General features: G+C 53.1%; 1 long non-coding RNA gene across 1 annotated transcript in view; it reads left to right on the forward strand.

Moving 5' to 3' along the window:
• Positions 1-16089, forward strand: part of LOC140407908 (uncharacterized) — a 220649-nt gene extending 204560 nt beyond the window's left edge. The window contains exon 3 of the long non-coding RNA XR_011939882.1: positions 15456-16089. This is a non-coding gene — a long non-coding RNA (uncharacterized lncRNA). The remainder of the gene's footprint in view (positions 1-15455) is intronic.
• The last annotated feature ends 4239 nt before the right edge of the window (positions 16090-20328 follow it).

The following is a 20328-nucleotide window of genomic DNA, read 5'->3' on the forward strand; positions in this document are numbered from 1 at the left end:
CCCCCCCCCCCCCCACTTGAATGGCTTCCTGTACACGGTGCAATGGTTAGTTTTCTCATCCCACTCTCATCCAGGCTATAAGCAGCCGATCCTGGTGGATAATTGCAGGAGTTTCAGCTCCTCCAATTCTACCTTCTAGATCCCCTTACCTGCCTCACTTGCAGTCAGAATCTCTTATTTATAAGTTAGTTAAGAAAAATGTAATTAATTTACACACAATTGAGATGACAGAGCAGGGGATATGTTGCGGCTGCAGTATGTGGGCTTGTTGGAGACTGGTGTGATCCAAAGCAACCAAACCTGCAGTAAATGTCAGTGGTTCAAGGAGCTGCGGCTCAGAGTCGATGATCCTGAGGCCAAGCTACAAACACTATGATGCATCAGGGAGGGGGAAAGTTACCTCGACACTTCACTCCAAAAGGTAGTCACACCTCTTAGGATAGGGTCATCTGATTTGGGCCGTGGTCAGGGACAGGTGGGTGAGAATATGAGTGAGGCAGATAGGGGGGTCGAAAAGGTAAAAGTAAAAATGCCTCGGCCTTTGCAACAGGTTTGGGGTTCTTTCAGCTTGTAGAGAATGGAGGCTTCAGGATGGATAAGTTACTGACCAATACAGCATGGTATAGGAAATCATTCAAGTGGAGGGAGATGTAAGAATGTTGTGATTATTCAGGACGGGGAGATATGGATGCAGTTCTCTGCAGCCAAGAGCAAGAATCCAGAGGATTGTGTCCTGGGCTCAGGACATCTGCTCGGGACTGAAGAGGAACTTATGGGTGGGAGGGGCAGGATCAAGTTGGTGTGGTCCACTTAAATACTAATGACATAACTAGGACTAGGAAAGAGGTTCTGCTTTGGGCATATGAGCAGATTGGGACTAAATTAAAAAGCAGAGCTTCAAAAATAATCGGTGTGAATTTTGCACTTGGTGTGGGAGTGCAGTTGGCAGGCTCAGGGGCGGATGTGATATCTGCTCCTACCCATGATCGGCTCCCGACCCCGATTTCACACTGGCTGGTCAATCACGGCCAACCAATGTGAAACACGCACTGATTTGACTCAATGTTGCCTGTGGGGGTGGGAGAAGTGTGAGCACCTGGTCCAATGGGTTTCCTGTGGGGAGGGGGGTGGATTTAAAGTGGACAGGAAGCCCCCTGGAGACTGCCAAGAATTGGTCAGGAGGCTTAGGGATCTGTATGCGAATCTGTCAACACCCAAAATAATTTTTGTCTGTCTGAGCAGTAATTGTAGATGGACTCGGGGCCCGCAAACTCAATAGGATCAATTCAAAGGGTTAGTTTATTTACTCGAAACACAGGAAGGAGAGTCACAAAGTAGCCTGCACACTTAGAGGGCTGGAGAAAAGAAAGTTTTACAGTACAGAGAAAATAAATATTGGTTCATGTGAGTTCCAGAGTCCAGAATCAAAGTGCAATGAAGGGTTTGACTGGCTGAAAACCGATGGTGTAGAATTCATACTTCGGTGGTGTTGACTTCAAAAGATGAGGGCCGGGATTCTCCGCCAACCGGCGCCGAAGGGCCTCCACCAGCCGGCGCGAGTTGGCGCATGTGTGGGAACACCAGCGTGTTCTGGCATGACCCCAGCACCTGCGCACGGGGTTCTTCTCCGCGCTGGCCATGGCAGACCGTTACAGCGGCCGGCGCGGAGGGGAAGAGTGCCCCCATGTCCGCAGGCCGCCCGCAGAGCCAGGTCCCGCCAGTAAGGACCTTGTTAATTTACGCCGGCGGGACTGGCCGAAAATGGGCAGCCATTCGGCCCATCGTGGAGCGGAGAGTCGTCGGGGGGAGGGGCCACTGCCAACAGCCCCCAACTGGCGCAACGCGATTCCCGCCCCCGCCGAAAAACCGTCGCCGGAGAATCCGGCAGCTGGCGTCGGGGCGGCGGGGCGGGATTCTCCGGCCTGACGGGGGGGTCGGACAATCCCGCCCGAGATGTGCATGCAGAGATGAATCAGTCTCGTAGGCAGTCGACAGAATTTTCTGCGTGGATGCTAGTCAGATGCTGAAGGGCAGACAGATCAATACAATTTAGCAAAGCAATAATACTTGTTCCATGTGCCAGAGGTCTGGGCCGCATGATCCCACCTCATCCAGGTTTTCAACAAGGGATGTGTATCCACTGTTTGAAATTTGGCTAGGTTTTAAAGACTGCTAAACCTCCCAACATTATTAGTTAGAAGAAGTGCTTAAGGGGCTGTTTGTTTTACCAGATCCTCTGTCTTCTGTTGGCAAGCCTGGGTTATCAAATGCAAATGGCCTTTGTATATCTTTGAAGTTCAGTTGTGCCATCCCCAGCTAGTCATTAGTGGCTCCTCAGAGATAACGAGGTGGGGATTTTCCTGAAACTGCAAAGTGCCTTCTTTTGTTCTGGGGTCACGGACAGACATAGGTTCACCCATTTTACGTACCTTGTTCACCAAGGTCCAGTTTCAAAAATTAGAATTAACAATGAGTATATATATATATTATTTTTTAAAAATACAGTCTGAGGTTTTAGTTTATCACAATATCAATGTTTTGGATGAAGAGACTGAATGTATGGTAGCTAAATTTGTAAATTGGAATGTAAATCGTCAAGAGGAAATGGTCTACAAAAGGGCAACAGTTAAGGTAAGTGAATGGACATACAGATGGAGTATCGTGTGGGAAAATGTGAACTTGTGCACTTCGGCAGGAAGAATTGAAAAGCAGGATATGATTTAAATGGTAAGAGATTGCAAAACCCAATTATGTTAATGGCCATGGAGTTGGGCAGGAAAGGTTTGGCCGTGAGACAGAGATTCCTTGTTTGTCCAGAGAGCAAAACCCGTGCATACCTGTTGAATTGTCAGCTGACGGCAGCTTTGACCACTGAAAAGTTCCCCCTGCCATGTGATCGTTTAAGTTTTGATCGCATGGAAACCAGCAAAGAGCAAGAGAGCAGAAATGGTGCCCACTTCCTCTTTCACTGTCGGTAACTGCATGCCACAATGAAAATTCCACTCGTTAATGTTTTATGGCATTGTGATATCACAATATTTTTATAAACAATTATCATATAGTTGAACAACTCCACCTTATCTCTTTTAAAACGCAAATTTAAAATTTAACTTCAGGAACAATCCTACTTCATTAGTGGACCTCAATGTTGAAGATCAAAACATTAAGGAACTCAACTCTCCCAGTATTTCCCAGTTTCTTGATTGTCACCCATTCCCTCTGCAGAGCCGAGACCGCTGCAAAGTGCCTGAGAACTTTAGCTCCACCCACAAACGACATAACCTGACCAAGCTGAATTCTAATTCACTCCACCGGGGATCCCCTTAATCCAAACAAAATTGCATTAGCCCAATTCTTTTACGTTGGCATATTTGCTCCCCTAGCTACCAAATCCTTTGTTGTCTTTTAAACTATGATTCTTTTAAAACATGACTACAGCAGCCAAATACTAATTCAGGCTTTTAACCCTTTCTGCACCAAACACCTATAATAAGATACACATGAAGTTCCTACATTCATCACAGGCACCACATCGGAGACTATACTGGTTGCCTGGCCCAGATTCTTTCTGGATCAGTATGTCCTGATATACAGCTTTCTCCTCTGTGGCTTCTGCATTGTCCAGCTGCTGGACACATTCTCAACCTGTTGCCGAGTCACTGTTGTAATGTAGGAAATGCGGCAGCGGTGAAGGCTCCAGAAAAAGCAAAGGTATAATGACTGCATAATCTGTTTTAGTGATGTTGGCTGACAGATAGATATTATCCAGGACACTGGAGAGAACTGCCCTGCTGTTCTTCAAATACTGACGGGTCTGTTTATGTGAGAGCCTTGATTTAGTATCTCATCGGTAGGACGGCACCTCCAACAGTGCAGCATTCATTCCCTCAGTAGTGCATTGAAGCTTCAGTCTAGACTTTGTGCAAGGAGTGGGAATGAATGCACAGCCTACTGACTCAGCATGAGAGTGCTATTCCTCAGCCATTGCTGATGGATCAGGAGACACTACACAATCTATGGAGAACTACAGTTCTACAAAGTGGGGGGAACTATATTTCATGTGCAATGAGCAATGATGGGCCTTAGCACACATGTAATGAAATAGAAGTGAATGGACTGCACAACCAGCTTTGTCCAATTATTCAAGCTACTGTCAGTGCACAGAAAGGGGAAAATGGAAATATCAGCCAATGGTTTGCATTTGAGCATGGACTAGAATTTAAAAAACAGCACGGGTATTACCCAATTTTGGTCTATAAAGCGAGTCCTGCCAGGGTGCCCAGGTGGCACTGCTGACCTGGCAGGGACACTGCCAACCTGGCAGGGACACTGCCAGGCTGCCAGGTTGGCAATACCAAGGTGCCCGGGTGACACCTTGCCTGTGCTGGGGATCGGGGCCGGGGGTGCCTTATGTGGTGGGGTGCAGGGCTCGAGGACCTGTAAATCAATGAGTTGGGGTGTTGGGGGGGGGGGGGGGGGGGTCCGGAGATCACAATGGGGGGGTGGGGGTCTAGAGATCGGGGCGTCATTTCTTCCTGCACTGGTGAGCGGAGCCCATTAGTGCAGGAAATGGGACGAAGTGCAGCCTTGGCGGAACATTCCTTGCCGAGGCCCAAAAATGAAACAGAGTCCCATTTGATAGCGGGGTCGTTCTCGGTGCTGCTGGTGCCGGGAAACACCTGGCTAAACGTGCCTGACACGGGACTCTGTTTCATATGAGTTAAATCACACCCATTAACTCTGGTTCCAGGGCGGCATGTGGTGCAGTGGATAGCACTGGGACTGCGGCGCTGAGGACCTGGGTTCGAATCCCGGCCCTGGGTCACTGTCTGTGTGGAGTTTGCACATTCTCCCCATGTCTGCATGGGTTTCACCCCCACAACCCAAAGATGTGCAGGTTAGGTGGATTGGCCACATAAATTGCCCATTAATTGGAAAAAAATAATTGGGTACTCAAAATTTATTTTTTTTAAAAATTACAAAATTTAAAAAAACTCTGGTTCCCTCTCCACAGGTGCCGCCGCCGCCATCTGAATTCATCCAGCATTTCCCGTTTTTATTTCAAATTTCCATCATCTGCAGTGTTTTGCTTTTATTATAGAATAATTTAATTAGTCGTTTCTGTTTGGAATATAATGACCATATAATAACACTAATGCACTATTTCAACTAACTTTAAGACATGGTATGCTTGTTCTAAAACCTTCAACGTTATGGACGTCAAACTGATAGGCCTGTTTTTGTCAGATTATCCTTCTCCCCTTGTTCAAAAAAGGGGAACGTTTTTTAAAAATTTGTTCCTGGGGCGTGAGTGTCACTGGCAAGGCCAGCATTTATGACCCGTCCCTAATTTCCTTTGATGCAGTGGTGCAGTGATAAAGATGGCAATTACATGTCAGTCAGTTTAACGTTCATGGTGAGGAAGCATATAGAAATAATAATCCTGATAAAATCAACTGTCACTTGGACAAGTCTTACTTCTCATAAGACAATGGTTTGCGCTGCGGTGGTCAACTCTTTGTGAAGCATCACCTGGCATGGCCCAGGAACACCGCTCTGGCATTGTAGCCTCTACCACATTTGCTGCAGTGGAATACAGTCGGTTGAGAAGGTCCATGGTTCACTGGCCTCTGTTTTCTCTGAGCCCTATCCTTGGCCAGCTGAGCTTTATGCTTCTGCTTACCACTTTCAATGCCCTCTCAAACGGTCAGCCTCCAGAAGTCATGGCCGTCAGAGACTGTCTCCAAGTTGGCAGTATCAACATCTGCCATCGTTATATAAAGGTTTGTTTGGTGTTTCCCTAAGGAGACTTGTATATTAAACCATAAACCATTTATTGTTAACCCATACCTCTATTCATATCCCTGGTACTGCAATGCATGGGTACTGCCTCCATGATGGTTCCTTCCAGACTCTACTGCACCAGTTTATCATCATGTGGCCCTTTACATCATACCGTGGGATTGTACTGTTTTCCAGTCCCACATTAATCGTTGCTCTGCCAAACATCTATATCCTTCAATGGCATGCTGCTATTGCTTAAAATCATATACTACATCCCCCTTTCTTTAAAACAATTTCCTCCTTCCAATGGAGTATAACTACTTCCCTTTTTAAATAAATTTAGAGTACCTAATTCTTTTATTCCAATTAAGGGGCAATTTAGCATGGCCAATTCACCTACTCTGCATATCTTTTTGGGTTGTGGGTGAGACCCGCACAAACACAGAGAGAATGTGCAAACTCCACATGGTCAGTTACCCGGGATGGGATTGAACGTGGGTCCTCAGAACTGTGAGACAGCAGTGCTAACTACTGCACCAACGTGCTGCCCTGAGTATAACTATATACAATACAATCTCCACTTTACTTTTTACCCCTTCTCCCCAGGCCTCAGGTCTCTGGCATTCGGATGATGCGGGGTTGGTGAAGAGAGCGTTGGGTGCCATCCCGGATCTGGGTGGCCATGAGTTGATAGTGGGGGGGGGATTGGAACACAGTGCTGGAGCCGAGGGTCGACAGGTCCCAGCTGCGCTCGCTGACTCAGACGGAGGGGGTGAAAGCGTTGGCACGGTTCATGAAGGAGCTTGGGATGGGGTTGACACGTGGAGATTTATACACCCGAGGGATTGGAAGTATTTGTTTTTCTCCCGGTGTACAAGGTGTTTTCAAGGATTGACTTCTTTGTGGTGGGAAAGGCGCTGCTGGAAGGAGTTATCAGGGCAAAGTACTTGGCAATTGTGATCCTGGATCACACTTCGCATTTAATTGACATGGTATTGGAGAAGGGGGCAACCCAGATGCCAAGGTGGAGGGTAGATGTGGGATTGTTGGCGAATCGGAGCTTCGGTGACAAGGTGAGAAGATGACTGAGGAGTATGTGGGGTCCAATTGCACAGGGGAGGTTTCACAGTCAGTGGTTTGGGAGGCTCTGAAGGTGGTGGTGGGGGGGAGGTGATCTTGTTTAAGGTCAAGGTGGATATGGTGGAGAGGGAGGAAAATCAAGGACCGATGTAAGAGATTTTGGAGGTGGATGGGAGGTAAGTGGGGGACCCGGACACGCTGGCAAACAGGAAGGAGTTGCAGGCAAGGTTTGACCTATTGTCGATGGTGAGCGTGTGCACAAATAGTATGAATTCAGGGTACTTTGCATTGCAACGGGGTACGAGGCAGGAATACCCCATGCCCCCCCCCCCTTCTCTTTGCATTGGCTATAGAGCCCTTGGCCATTGCGCTGAGGAGTTTGGGGTTGTGGAAGAGGATAGTGAGATGGGTGGAGCATAGTGTGTCCTTATAGGCAGATAACTTGTTGTATATTTCGGAGCCGAGCTCTTTGGTGGGGCGCATAATGGGGTTGCTTCAGAGATTTGGGACATTTTCAGGGAACAAATTTAATCTAGGGAAAAGTGAGCACCTTATGGTCTCCCCCCGGGGGTGAGGGGGTGGAGTGGGGGGGGGGGGGGGTCATTTCATCTGGTAGCATCCCACTTTAGGTATTTGGGGTGCAGGTTGCCCGGGATTGGGCAGGACTCCAGAAGTTCCATTTCACTAGCTTGGTGGGGAGGGTGAAGGCTGACTTGTTGAGTTGGGAAAATCTCCCTCTGTCGTTGGCGGGCCGGGTACAGGCAGTAAAGATGAATGTTTTGCCGGATTCTTGTTCTTGTTTCAGTGCCTGCTGGTCTTTTTGCCTCAGTCTTTTTTTAGGGGGGTGGACAAGCTGATATCCTTGTTTGTTTGGGCGGGAAGGTGGACAGGATTAGGAAGGTGATACCGCAGAGGGGAAGGCAGGCAGGGGGGCTCGGCCGCCCATATTTGATGTATTACTATTGGGCAGCAAATGTAGAGAAGATTCAAGGATGGAATAAGGAGGTGGGGCTTTGTGCATGAGGAAGGAGGCGGGCTCCTGCAGGGGGTCGGCGTTGCGGGTGCTGGCAACGGCGCCACTTCTGATGGTCCCGGGACGTATTCGATGAGTCCAAAGGTGGTGGTCATGTTGAAGATCTGGAGGTAGTTAAGCCAGCATTTTAGGATGGCAGCTGGGTCGGGGGGGATGCTGATTAGGGGGAATCATGGGTTCGAGCCGGGGAGGATGGATGCAAGGTTCCGGGATGGGAAGAGAGGGGGATCAAGGGAATGAAGGATTTATTTCTGGGAGGGTGATTTGCGAGTTTGGAGGAGCTGGGCGAGAATTTTGGGCTGGTGCCAGGCGAAAGTTTCAGGTATATGTAAGTGCGGGACTTTGCAAGGCAGGTCTTCCTGACCTCTTCCCGATAACGCCTGCCCCCCTCACTGCTGGAGGCAGTGCTGTAAGCAGGGGGGGGCCGTTTGAGAGGGGGTCATCTTGCCGATTCACGGGAGGATTTGGAGAAGGATGGGGTGGCCATGGAGGCAACATGAAGGCAACCGACCGTTGGTCAGTGAGGAGAGTGAATTGCCTGCCGGCCAGGCAATGCCTTCAATGTCTCACAGCTTCTACGATGGCTTGGGCTTCCTTTTCGACGGAGGAGTGTCGAATTTTGGAGGCATGGAGGGTACGGGCGAAGAAAGCCATGGGCCTGCCCGCCTGGTCGAGGATAGCGGCCAGAGCAAAGTCCGACGCATCGCTCTCCACCTGGAATGGGATGGACTCGTCCACAGCGTGCATCGCGGCTTTGGCAATATCTGCCTTGATGCGGTTGAAGGCCAGTCGGGTCTCAGCCGTCAGGGGAAAAATGGTGGATTTGATAAGTGGACGGGCCTTGTCTGCATAATTGGGGACCCACTGGGCATAGTAAGAGAAGAACCCCAGGCATCTCTTCAGGGCCTTGGGGCAGTGGGGGAAGGGGAGTTCCAGGAGGAGATGCATGCGGTCGGGGTCGGGCCCTCGGACTCCGTGTTCCACGACGTAGCCGAGGATGGCTAGGCGGGTTGTGCGGAAAACGCATTTTTCTTTATTATAGGTGAGGTCCAGGAGTCTAGCAGTGTGTAGCAAGTACCGGAGGTTCTCGGCATGGTCCTGTTGGTCATGGCCGCAGATGGTGACATTGCCTAAGTACGGGAACGTGGCCCGCAGCCTGTACTGGTCAACCATTCGGTCCATTTTTCTTGGGAAGATCAAAACCCCATTGGTGACGCCGAAGGGAACCCTAAGGAAGTGGTAGAGGCGGCCATCTGCCTCGAAGGCAGTGTATTGGCGGTCCTCCAGACGGATAGGGAGCTGGTGGTACGCGGACTTCAAGTCAACTGTGGAGAAGACTCGATACTGCGCAATCTGGTTGACCATGTCAGATATGCGAGGGCGGGGCTACGCATCGAGCTACGTGTACCGGTTGATGATCTGGCTGTAGTCGATGACCATCCAGAGCTTCTCCCCAATCTTGACGACCACCACTTAGGCTCTCCAGGGGCTGTTACTAGCTTCAATGATCCCTCTCGCAGGAGTCGCTGGACCTCCGACCTGATAAAGGCCCTGTCCCTGGGCACTGTATCGTCTGCTCCTGGTAGCGACGGGCTTACAGTCCGAGGTGAGATTTGCGAAGAGCGAGGGTGGGGCGACCTTAAGGGTCGCAAGGCAGTGAGGGGGGGGGGGGGGGGGCGGGGGTCCACCGAACTTTAAAGTAAGGCTTTGGAGGTAGCACTGGAAGTCAAGCCCCAGTAATAGGGTAGCGCAGAGATGGGGAAGGACGTAGAGTTTGAAGTTGGCGTACTCTACGCCTTGTACAGTAAGGGTCGTGACACAGTACCCCCGGCGGCCAGCGTACGGTCGGGTGATCTGGGCTCCCGGGAGGCTGCGGAGTGGTCCCAAGATGGCGGCCCCCATGAGTCGCGCGTGGTGGGAGGCATCGGCGATGGCGTCCAAGATGGCGGCCCCCATGGGTCACGTGTGGCGGTTTGAGGATGCGTTAAAGATGGCGGCCCCCATGGGTCGCACGTGGCGGCCGAAATTGAAGATGGCGGTGAAGATGGCTGTGCCCACAGGTCGCACATGGCGGGTGGCGCGGCAGCTGGGGGCGGCCCCAACAGGCAGCAGGCAACACTGCTGGGCCTAGAAGTTTTAGGGGGAGATCGGGCCTGGCAGGCTTTTGCAAAGTGGCCTTTCTTTCCACAGCCGTTGCAAGTTGCGTTCCATGCAGGGCAGCGTTGTCTGGGGTGATTACCCTGGCCGCAAACGTAGCACCTCGGACCTCTGGCGTTGGTGGGCCGCTGTGCGACACTGGCTTGCGTCGCACCCGGGTCGGTTGATGGCTGCGCCCACGAGGGTGCCGCGCGGTCGGAGGTGTAGGCGGTCGGAGGTGTAGGCCTCCATGTTCTGGGAGGCCACCTCCAGCGAGTTGGAGAGTTGCACTGTCTCTGGGAGGTCGAGTATATCCCCTTCTAGTAATCGCTGGCAGATATAGTTTGATTTCATGCCTGCGACATAAGCGTCTCTGATCAGCAGCTCCGCGTGCTGGGTAGTCGATATCGCCTGGCAATCACAGTTCCGGCAGAGTACACGCAATGCACGCAGGAATTCTGCAAGTGATTCCCCAGGGCGTTGCCGTCTCGTGGCAAGGAGGTGCCTAGCATGAAGTCGTTAACGGACTTCACATATTGTCCCTTCAGCAGCATTATTGCCTCCGCGTACAAAGGGGCATCCCTGATGAGAAGAAAGACTCTTGGGCTCACCCGTACGTGGGGGATCTGCTTCTTCTGGAGGTCTGTGAAGTCTTCGGTGAAGGATCTGAGGTACGCTTCAAAGCAGCTTAGCCAGTGCTCGAATGTTTATGTGGCGCCGGCTGCCTGTGGGTCCAGCTGCAGGCAATCAGGCTTCAGTGATGAGTTCATCTTAGAAGTTTAGTGTATCAAATTGATATGCCATCAATAAACACATGGCGAGTGAGGAACGTAACTGAGGCTTTAATACACTAAACAGCAAGCCTCCTGGCATCTGGTCCCGAACTGGGTCGGAGGCGGAGACTAGCCACCTTTATACATGAGCTCGAGGGGAGGAGCCACAGGCGGAGCCAGCCGGGACAAGCACAGGCATATAACAACACAATACAATGCAATACAGTGGTTTACCACAGAAGTCTAGGCTCCCAAACTTTCTTTCACTGGCCACATCTCTTGAGAGGGAAATGAAACTTCTGCCCATCCCAGAGATGTATCTCTGACTCTGGGCCATGATTTTGTCATTGTTGTCAGTCAAATGATCGAAGTAGACTCCATGGTTTCTGCAAGAAAGTCTTGTCAGGTGGGGTTTACTATACTATTTGTCCCAGGGATGGCAGAACGTGTTTGGTCTCCCACCCATGTAAAAGTGGACCCACACTAGCGCAGTCATATTAGCATATATGCCTAGCTGCTCACAAGATTTGTACTTCTGATCAAGTAGCAAGATCTTAAATCATCTAGATTTATTTCTGAAAATCTGCCCCCAGCATTAAATGGTAAAGATATTCAGCCTGTTGCACCTTACCCCTTCCTACCACATTCACCACATAACCTCAAACGTGATAACCATTTCTCCGGAAGTACTGACAGGATCCTTTCTTAGCTTCTTAAATTTTTGACTGCATTTTCAGTAGCAGCAAGAGTAAGTCGCCACTCATTGGAAATGATGGATATAATAACGATTTCGTACATTGGCTACTCCCCTACATGGGTGCGACGGTGTCAGACATGGGGAACGGTTTGCGAGGCCTGGGGCTTTCCGTGCAGGCGGCGTCTGTGGCCCAGGACATGGCTGCCCTCTCACAGGAGGCCATGAGCCAGTGCCAGATGGCAAAGGCGCTCAACGCCATAGCCCAGTCTCTGCAGGCCATAGCCCAGTCTCTGCAGTCCATGGCCCAGCCTCAGCAGGCCATGGCCCAGTCTCAGCAGGCCATAGCCCAGTCTCTGCAGGCCATCGCTGAGGGCATCGGCGCCATTGCCCATGTGCTAGCCGGCGTCGCACAGTCACAGACAGGGTTTGCCAATCCCCTGGGCTCCATGGCTGCAAACCTGCAGACCCCTGTCGATACCAGCACGGGCTTCCAGGACTGGCAGCACCAGATGTCGGGGGGGGTGTCGGATGGCCAGTCCGTTCGCATCCCCCACCCATGTAGAGGCCTGGGGGCCATCGGGCACCCCGAGGGAGGAGGAGGTGCTGTGGTCCGTCCCGGGTCCCCCTGTAGAGGAGGTCCGGGAACACCGTGACACCTCGGACTCCCCCCTTCCATCCCAGGTGCATCGGATGGGCAACGGGCAGGACAGGCTGGCAGCTCGCCATCCCGGTCGCCCGGGCCGCAGCCTGGCCCATCTAGGCCAGGACGCCCCAGGAAACGGCCGCCAAAGGGATCCCATGTCAGAGGGCAGGAATCACAGGAGTCCACCTCCAGTTCTGCTGTACCGTCTGGGGAACCACGTAGACGTAGTCAAAGGGCCCGTAAGGCCAAACAATTAGACACTGAGTAAGTTGGCACGGGTGCAGGGCACAGATGAGTTTTAGGGGCTAGGGCACGTGCATGAACTCCTTTGGTTATTAAAGTCAATGTTACACCTACAGAAGCTGCCTTTGTGCTCTGTCCAAAGCATGTGGGGGTGTCATGTACGCATCTTCAGCACGCCAAAGCACCTCTCTATCACTCCCCTTGTCGTTACATGGGCATCATTGTAGCGGTTCTCCGCCTCATTGCGTGGCCTCCGTATAGGCGTCATCAGCCACGATCGCAATGGGTAGCCCCTGTCGCCCAGCAACCAGCCCCTCAGCCGGGGATGGCGTCCCTCGTACATGCCGGTGATGGATGACCGCGACAACACGTATGAGTCGTGTACACTGCCCGGGTAACGGGCGCAGACGTGCAGGATCATCATGCGGTGGTCACAGACCACCTGTATGTTCATCGAATAGGTCCCCTTCCTATTGGTGAACACGGCCCTGTTATCTGCAGGTGGCCGCACGGCGACGTGCGTCCCATCGATCGCGCCCTGGACCATGGGGAACCCGGCCACGGCAGAGAAGCCCACGGCCCGGGCATCTTGGCTGGCCCGGTCCACAGGGAAGCGGATGCAGCGGTGCGCCATGGCATATAGGGCGTCTGTCACTGCCCGGATGCACCGATGCACCAATGTCTGCGATATGCCGGACAGGTCCCCACTCGGTGCCTGGAATGACCCCGTTGCATAAAAGTTCAGGGCCACCGTAACCTTGACGGACACGGGGAGAGGGTGTCGCCCGCCAGTGCCACGCGGTGACAGGTGTGCCATCAGGTGGCAGATGTGTGCCACGGTTTCCCGCCTCATCCGGAGTCTCCTCCTGCATTCCCGGTCCGTGAGGTCCTGGTATGACTGCCGGGGCCGGTACACACGGGGCGCCCTCGGGTGCCTCCGTTGCCGTGGGGCCGCGACGTCCTCCTCCCCCTCCTCGTCCTGTCGGTCAGGTGTCCCTCCAGCCTGGGCGGCTGCCGCCTGCTCCTCTGCGGCAGCCTGCACCGCCTCTCTGGCACGCTCCTCCTCCTCCTCCTCATCCAGGGCAACATAGACATTAGCGGCTGCCGCCACGGCGGCCAACATCGCAGGATGATCGGAAAACATGACGGCCTGGTTGGGGGTGGGGGGAACGACCGCATGTCATCATTGCCCATACCCCCTCCTCCCCCCAGCCAGGTGGCATGGACCGCATGGGTCCAACTGTTGGAGGCGGGCACCTGGCCAGGTGGACCAACACACTTGCCCTCGCACCCTCCCTCCCCGGCACGGACCCCCCATCCTCCTCCCCGGCATGGGCCCCCCATCCTCCTCCCCGGCACGGACCCCCCCCCCCCGGCACGGACCCCCCACATCCTCCTCCCCGGCACGGAGCCCCCCCCCCATCCTCCTCCCCGGCACGGACCCCCCATCCTCCTCCCCGGCACGGACCCCCCATCCTCCTCCCCGGCACAGACCCCCCCATCCTCCTCCCCGGCACGGGCCCCCCATCCTCCTCCCCGGCACGGACCCCCCCCCCCATCCCCGGTCCCCATCCTCCTCCCCGGCACGGACCCCCCCCCCCCCTCCCCGGCACGGACCCCATCCTCCTCCCCGGCATGGACCCCATCCTCCTCCCCGGCACAGACCCCCCATCCCGGCACTCCCCCGGAGCCCAGCCCACTCTAACCACCACCCCACCCCCCGCCGCACACACACACACACAACCCTAGACACACCTCTCCCCACACATTCAGACTGCGGCCACGCCATCGCCTGCCCAGCGGCCAACCCCCCAGGCCGTCACTCACCTCCACGCTGGTCGGCGTGAACCTGGAGCACAGGTTGATGCCGATTAAAAGGTTTGATTTACGTCGATGTGACCCGTCATCACGTCGACGGGACTTCGGCCCATCCGGACGGGAGAATATCGGCAGGCCCAAAATCGGCTGCCTTGCGCCCACCCGTGCTATTCTCCGACGTCTGCGGCGCCATTAACGCCCCGCCGACTTTTCTCCCTACGGAGACTTCGGCAACCGGCGGGGGCAGGATTCACGGCTAAAAACGGCCAATCTCCGACCCGCTGGGGGTTCGGAGAATGACGCCCCTGTTCATTGATTCCTCCTTGTCATCCATTAAGCAGCTATGTCAGTAATTTGGCATCACAAGACAATCTTTTTTTTCAGTATTTGCAGCTGAGACTTTATCCTGAACAAGACTCCTCTGCATCTCGACTCAATTTTCCCAGTGGACGGGCAGCACGGTGGCGCAGTGGATAGCACTGCTGCCTCACGGCGCCGAGGTCCCAGGTTCGATCCCGGCTCTGGGTCACTGTCCGTGTGGAGTTTGCACATTCTCCCCGTGTCTGCGTGGGTTTCTGCGTGGGTTTCGCCCCCACAATCCAAAGATGTGCAGAGTAGGTGGATTGGTCACGCTAAATTGACCCTTAATTGGAAAAAATGAACTGGGTACTCTAAATTAAAAAAAAAAAAATCCCAGTGGAAAGAATCCTAAATTCCATGGAGCCTAAACAATTGATGAAAGCATTCTATGTTTTGAACTCCAGGGCCTGCATTACCATGCTGAGTGCTCTGCAGGCATGGGAAAAGGACTTAGATTGGTGAGGAACCTCAAGATTGATGAGGAAACATAGGGTACCATATGGGACTATCCCATTAAAACTTTGGTTTTCAATAAGATGAAGGAGACCCCGTTCAAGATACTACACTGTATTCACTTTATGCCTTGTTTCGACACAGGTTTGATCCTGCTTTATCCACAGTGTGCCTAAAGTGCCAGGTAGTCGAGGCCAATTATATATAGTGTCTATGGGCCTGTGCTAAGATTCAATTCTATTGCTCAGGTGTGGTTAGGAAACTGGAGTGGGTTTTGGGAGAGCCTTAAAGTTTAATTCTGCATTTCTGATTCTGGGTCTCTCGGCTGGGAGAATCATGAATTCTAAATAAAAAGCTATATGTTATTCTGACCTATGCTGCTCATAGGAATATTCTATCACCCTGGATTAGTGACAAATATCTTTGCGGTACTAGGAACAGGCTGACAAGAGCCATCGGCCCAGAGCAGAAGCTGCCAAATGCAGCCCTGGCTGGAATCGATACTGCAAGAGCACTCAAACCAACACATCAACTCATTATCGTTATATGGACTTTGTGATTATCCACTCACGTTTCCACAAAAGAACAAGACTATGCTGTGAATAGGTAATGGACTTTCAGACACAGGTGATCAACTTTGATGCAGGACAAACAAAGAGGCCATCAGACTCCATAATGGGCTAATAGCTGGTCAGATACGAATGTTTCAGAGGACAATGGATCTTGATTGAATCACCCTGACTGAATAGCAGTATCCTTTTTATTCCCATTAACGAGTTTAAGTCTGGATGGGACAATAGAACTCAGGCCAGGTGTGGATATATACCTATGACTCAATGCTAGCAGATCTGGTCTAAAGAAGGAACATCGGAACAGACCTTCAGCGATAACCTGGGAGCCCTCAGGCACAACCATTGCAAGAAGGTACCCTGTGTTCCGGGCTCAGATAAGATATCTACATCGAGTGATTGTAGCCTGGCCAGCCTCCTTCACAAATTATGGGTAGTACCTAGAGCTCAGCTATGAGTCTGAGTCATACTTTGCGTGAAGGAGAGGATTGTGAATAAAATTGGATTAAACTATGAACCTGTGTTTGTCCTTTGTTCGTCTCGCAAATAAGTGGACCTGGTAACACGTTTTAGTAATAAACTGGTCGAAGTGTCTGATAATTTACAGACAACATCCCTCTATCCAAAACTAGCATAGGCTGAATGCACCCCCATGGAATCTTTGACATCTGTCCTCCACTTTAAATCCAATGCATAAAGTATGGGACCCCTATCTTAAATTTATAAGCTCCACTTTGGCTGACTTGCTTTTGCTAGGCTTTCCATGAGCAAGTTCACCTTATTTTCTCAAGTTGTTAGTCTAAATCGCTATACTTTGGGGTTTGTGACCAGTATTGTTAAACTTCTGTATTAATTTGATCTTGCCTTCTTTTCCCCACTCACTGTGCTATTTCGTTGATGGATTGATCCAGCATTTAAACCAGGGGCACTGGTTCCTCAACTGACCTGTTCCGAATCTACTGTACTGCTTTGCTAATCTTTATGCGAACAGCAATTCTTGCTCTGTCTATACCCATTTTGCATTCATTCTTGTTGCATATTTTGTTTTAAAAAAGGGGTTAAAACTTAAAACAAATGTTTGTGGAACAACGGACATGATTTTCATTGCTCAGCAACTTCAAGAGAAATGCCAGGAGTAAATTCAACCACTCTACATGGCCTTCGTCGATCTGACCAAAGCTTTTGACTCAGTCAATCGGGAGGTGCTATGGAAGGCACCGGCCGGCTGTCCAGAGAAATTCATCAACATCCTCCGACTCCTCCACGACAAGATGTCGGCGACAGACCTCACCGACAGAATAAGACAGAAACTTTTGATACATTCATATTATTCTGGGGTAACATTCCCATTCCCGTTACTCTGAGGACACATTCCCATTGCTCTGTGGATACGTTCCCGTTGTTCTAGTGACACATTCCCAATCCTGCTGCTCAGGGAACACATTTGTATTTCTGCTCCTCCAGGGACACATTCCTATTCCCGCTGCTCCGGCACAACATTCCCACTCCCGCTGCTCTGGGCAACATTCCCACTCCCGCTGCTCTGGGGACAACATTCCCACTCCTGCTGCTCCGGGGACAACATTCCCACTCCTGCTGCTCCGGTGACAACATTCCCACTTCCGCTGCTCCGGGGACAACATCCCCAATCCCGCTGCACTGCGGAAAACATTCCTACTCCTGCTGCCCCTGGGTCAACATTCCCACTCACGCTGCTCCGGGGACAACATTCCCAATTCCACTGCTCCAGGGACAACATACCCACTCCTGCTGCTCCGGGGTCAACATTCCCACTCCCGCTGCTCCGATGACAACATCCCCACTCCCGCTGCTCCGGGGACAACATCCCCAATCCCGCTGCTCTGCGGAAAACATTCCTACTCCTGCTGCTCCGGGGTCAACATTCCCACTCCTGCTGCTCCGGTGACAACATGCCCACTTCCGCTCCTCCGGGGTTAACGTTCCCATTCCCGCTGCTCTGGGGACAATATCCCCAATCCCGCTGCTCTGTGGACAACATGCCTACTCCTGCTGCTCACGGGGACAAGATTCCCAATCCGGCTGCTCTGGGGATAACATTCCCTCTCCCGCTCCTCTGTGGACAACATTCTCAATCACGCTGCTCCGGGGACAACTTTTCCACTCCTGCTGCTCCGAGGACAACATTCCCAATCCGGTTGCTCTGGTGAAAACATTCCCAAACCAGCTGCTCCGGGGCCAACTTTCCCACTTCCGCTGCTCCGAGATAACATTCCCACTCCCGATGCTCCAGGGATAACATTCCCACTCCCGCTGCTCCGGGGACAACATTCCCAATCCCGCTGCTCCGGGGATAACATCCCCACTCCCGCTGCTCCCGGGACAACATTCGCACTCCCGCTGCTTCGGGGACAACATTCCCTACCCGCTGCTCTGGTGGATAAGATGCCCAATCCCGTTCCTCCGGGGACATCACTTCCACTCCCACTGCTCCGGGAACAACATTCCCAGTCCCCCTGCGCCAGGAACAGCATTCCCAATCCCACTGCTCCGGGACAACATTCCCACTCCCGCTGCTCCGGGGGACAACATTCCCAATCCTGCTGCTCCGGGGTACAACATTCTCATTCCCGCTGCTCCAGGACAACATTCCCACTCCCGTTGCCATGGGCAACATTCCCACTCACGCTGCTCCAGGGACAACATTCCCACTCCCTCTGCTCCAGGGACAACATGTCCACTCCCGCTGCTCCGGGGACAATGTTCCCACTCCTGCTGCTCCGGTGACAACATTCCCACTTCCGCTCCTCCGGGGTTAACGTTCCCATTCCCGCTGCTCTGGGGACAACATCCCCAATCCCACTGCTCTGTGGACAACATGCCTACTCCCGCTGCTCCGGGGTCAACATTCCCACTCCCTCTGCTCTGGTGACAACATTCCCACTTCTGCTGCTCCGGGGACAACATCCCCAATCCCGCTGCACTGCGGAAAACATTTATACTCCTGCTGCTCCGGGGTGACCATTCCCACTCACGCTGCTCCGGGGACAACATTCCCACTCCGGCTGCTCCAGGGACAACATACCCACTCCCACTGCTCCGGGGTCAACATTCCCACTCCCGCTGCTCCGATGACAATATCCCCACTCCCACTGCTCCGGGGTCAACATCCCCAATCCTGCTGCTCTGCGGAAAACATTCCTACTCCTGCTGCTCCGGGGTCAACATTCCCACTCCCGCTGCTCCGGTGACAACATTCCTACTTCCGTTGCTCCGGGGATAACATCCCCACTCCCGCCGCTCCGGGGACACATCCCCAATCCCACTGCTCTGCGGAAAACATTCCTACTGCTGCTGCTCCGGGGACAACATTCCCAATCTGGCTGCTCTGGGGATAACGTTCCCACTCCCGCTGCTCCGGGGACAATATTCGCAGTCCCGCTGCTTCGGGGACAACATTCAAAGTCCCGCTGTTCTGGGAACAACATTCCCAATCCCGCTGCTCCAGCGACAACATTCCCACTCGCGCTGCTCCGGGGACAACATGCCCACTCCCGCTGCTCCGGGGACAATGTTCCCACTCCTGCTGCTCCGGTGACAACATTCCCACTTCCGCTCCTCCGGGGTTAACGTTCCCATTCCCGCTGCTCTGGGGACAACATCCCCAATCCCGCTGCTCTGTGGACAACATGCCTACTCCCGCTGCTCCGGGGTCAACATTCCCACTCCCTCTGCTCTGGTGACAACATTCCCACTTCTGCTGCTCCGGGGACAACATCCCCAATCCCGCTGCACTGCGGAAAACATTTATACTCCTGCTGCTCCGGGGTGACCATTCCCACTCACGCTGCTCCGGGGACAACATTCCCACTCCGGCTGCTCCAGGGACAACATACCCACTCCCACTGCTCCGGGGTCAACATTCCCACTCCCGCTGCTCCGATGACAATATCCCCACTCCCACTGCTCCGGGGTCAACATCCCCAATCCTGCTGCTCTGCGGAAAACATTCCTACTCCTGCTGCTCCGGGGTCAACATTCCCACTCCCGCTGCTCCGGTGACAACATTCCTACTTCCGTTGCTCCGGGGATAACATCCCCACTCCCGCCGCTCCGGGGACAACATCCCCAATCCCACTGCTCTGCGGAAAACATTCCTACTGCTGCTGCTCCGGGGACAACATTCCCAATCTGGCTGCTCTGGGGATAACGTTCCCACTCCCGCTGCTCCGGGGACAATATTCGCAGTCCCGCTGCTTCGGGGACAACATTCAAAGTCCCGCTGTTCTGGGAACAACATTCCCAATCCCTCTGCTCCAGCGACAACATTCCCACTCGCGCTGCTCCGGGGACAACATGCCCACTCCCGCTGCTCCGGGGACAATGTTCCCACTCCTGCTGCTCCGGTGACAACATTCCCACTTCCGCTCCTCCGGGGTTAACGTTCCCATTCCCGCTGCTCTGGGGACAACATCCCCAATCCCGCTGCTCTGTGGACAACATGCCTACTCCCGCTGCTCCGGGGTCAACATTCCCACTCCCTCTGCTCTGGTGACAACATTCCCACTTCTGCTGCTCCGGGGACAACATCCCCAATCCCGCTGCACTGCGGAAAACATTTATACTCCTGCTGCTCCGGGGTGACCATTCCCACTCACGCTGCTCCGGGGACAACATTCCCACTCCGGCTGCTCCAGGGACAACATACCCACTCCCACTGCTCCGGGGTCAACATTCCCACTCCCGCTGCTCCGATGACA

Source organism: Scyliorhinus torazame, chromosome 2 (genome assembly GCF_047496885.1).
Source record: "Scyliorhinus torazame isolate Kashiwa2021f chromosome 2, sScyTor2.1, whole genome shotgun sequence".
NCBI lineage: Eukaryota > Metazoa > Chordata > Chondrichthyes > Carcharhiniformes > Scyliorhinidae > Scyliorhinus > Scyliorhinus torazame.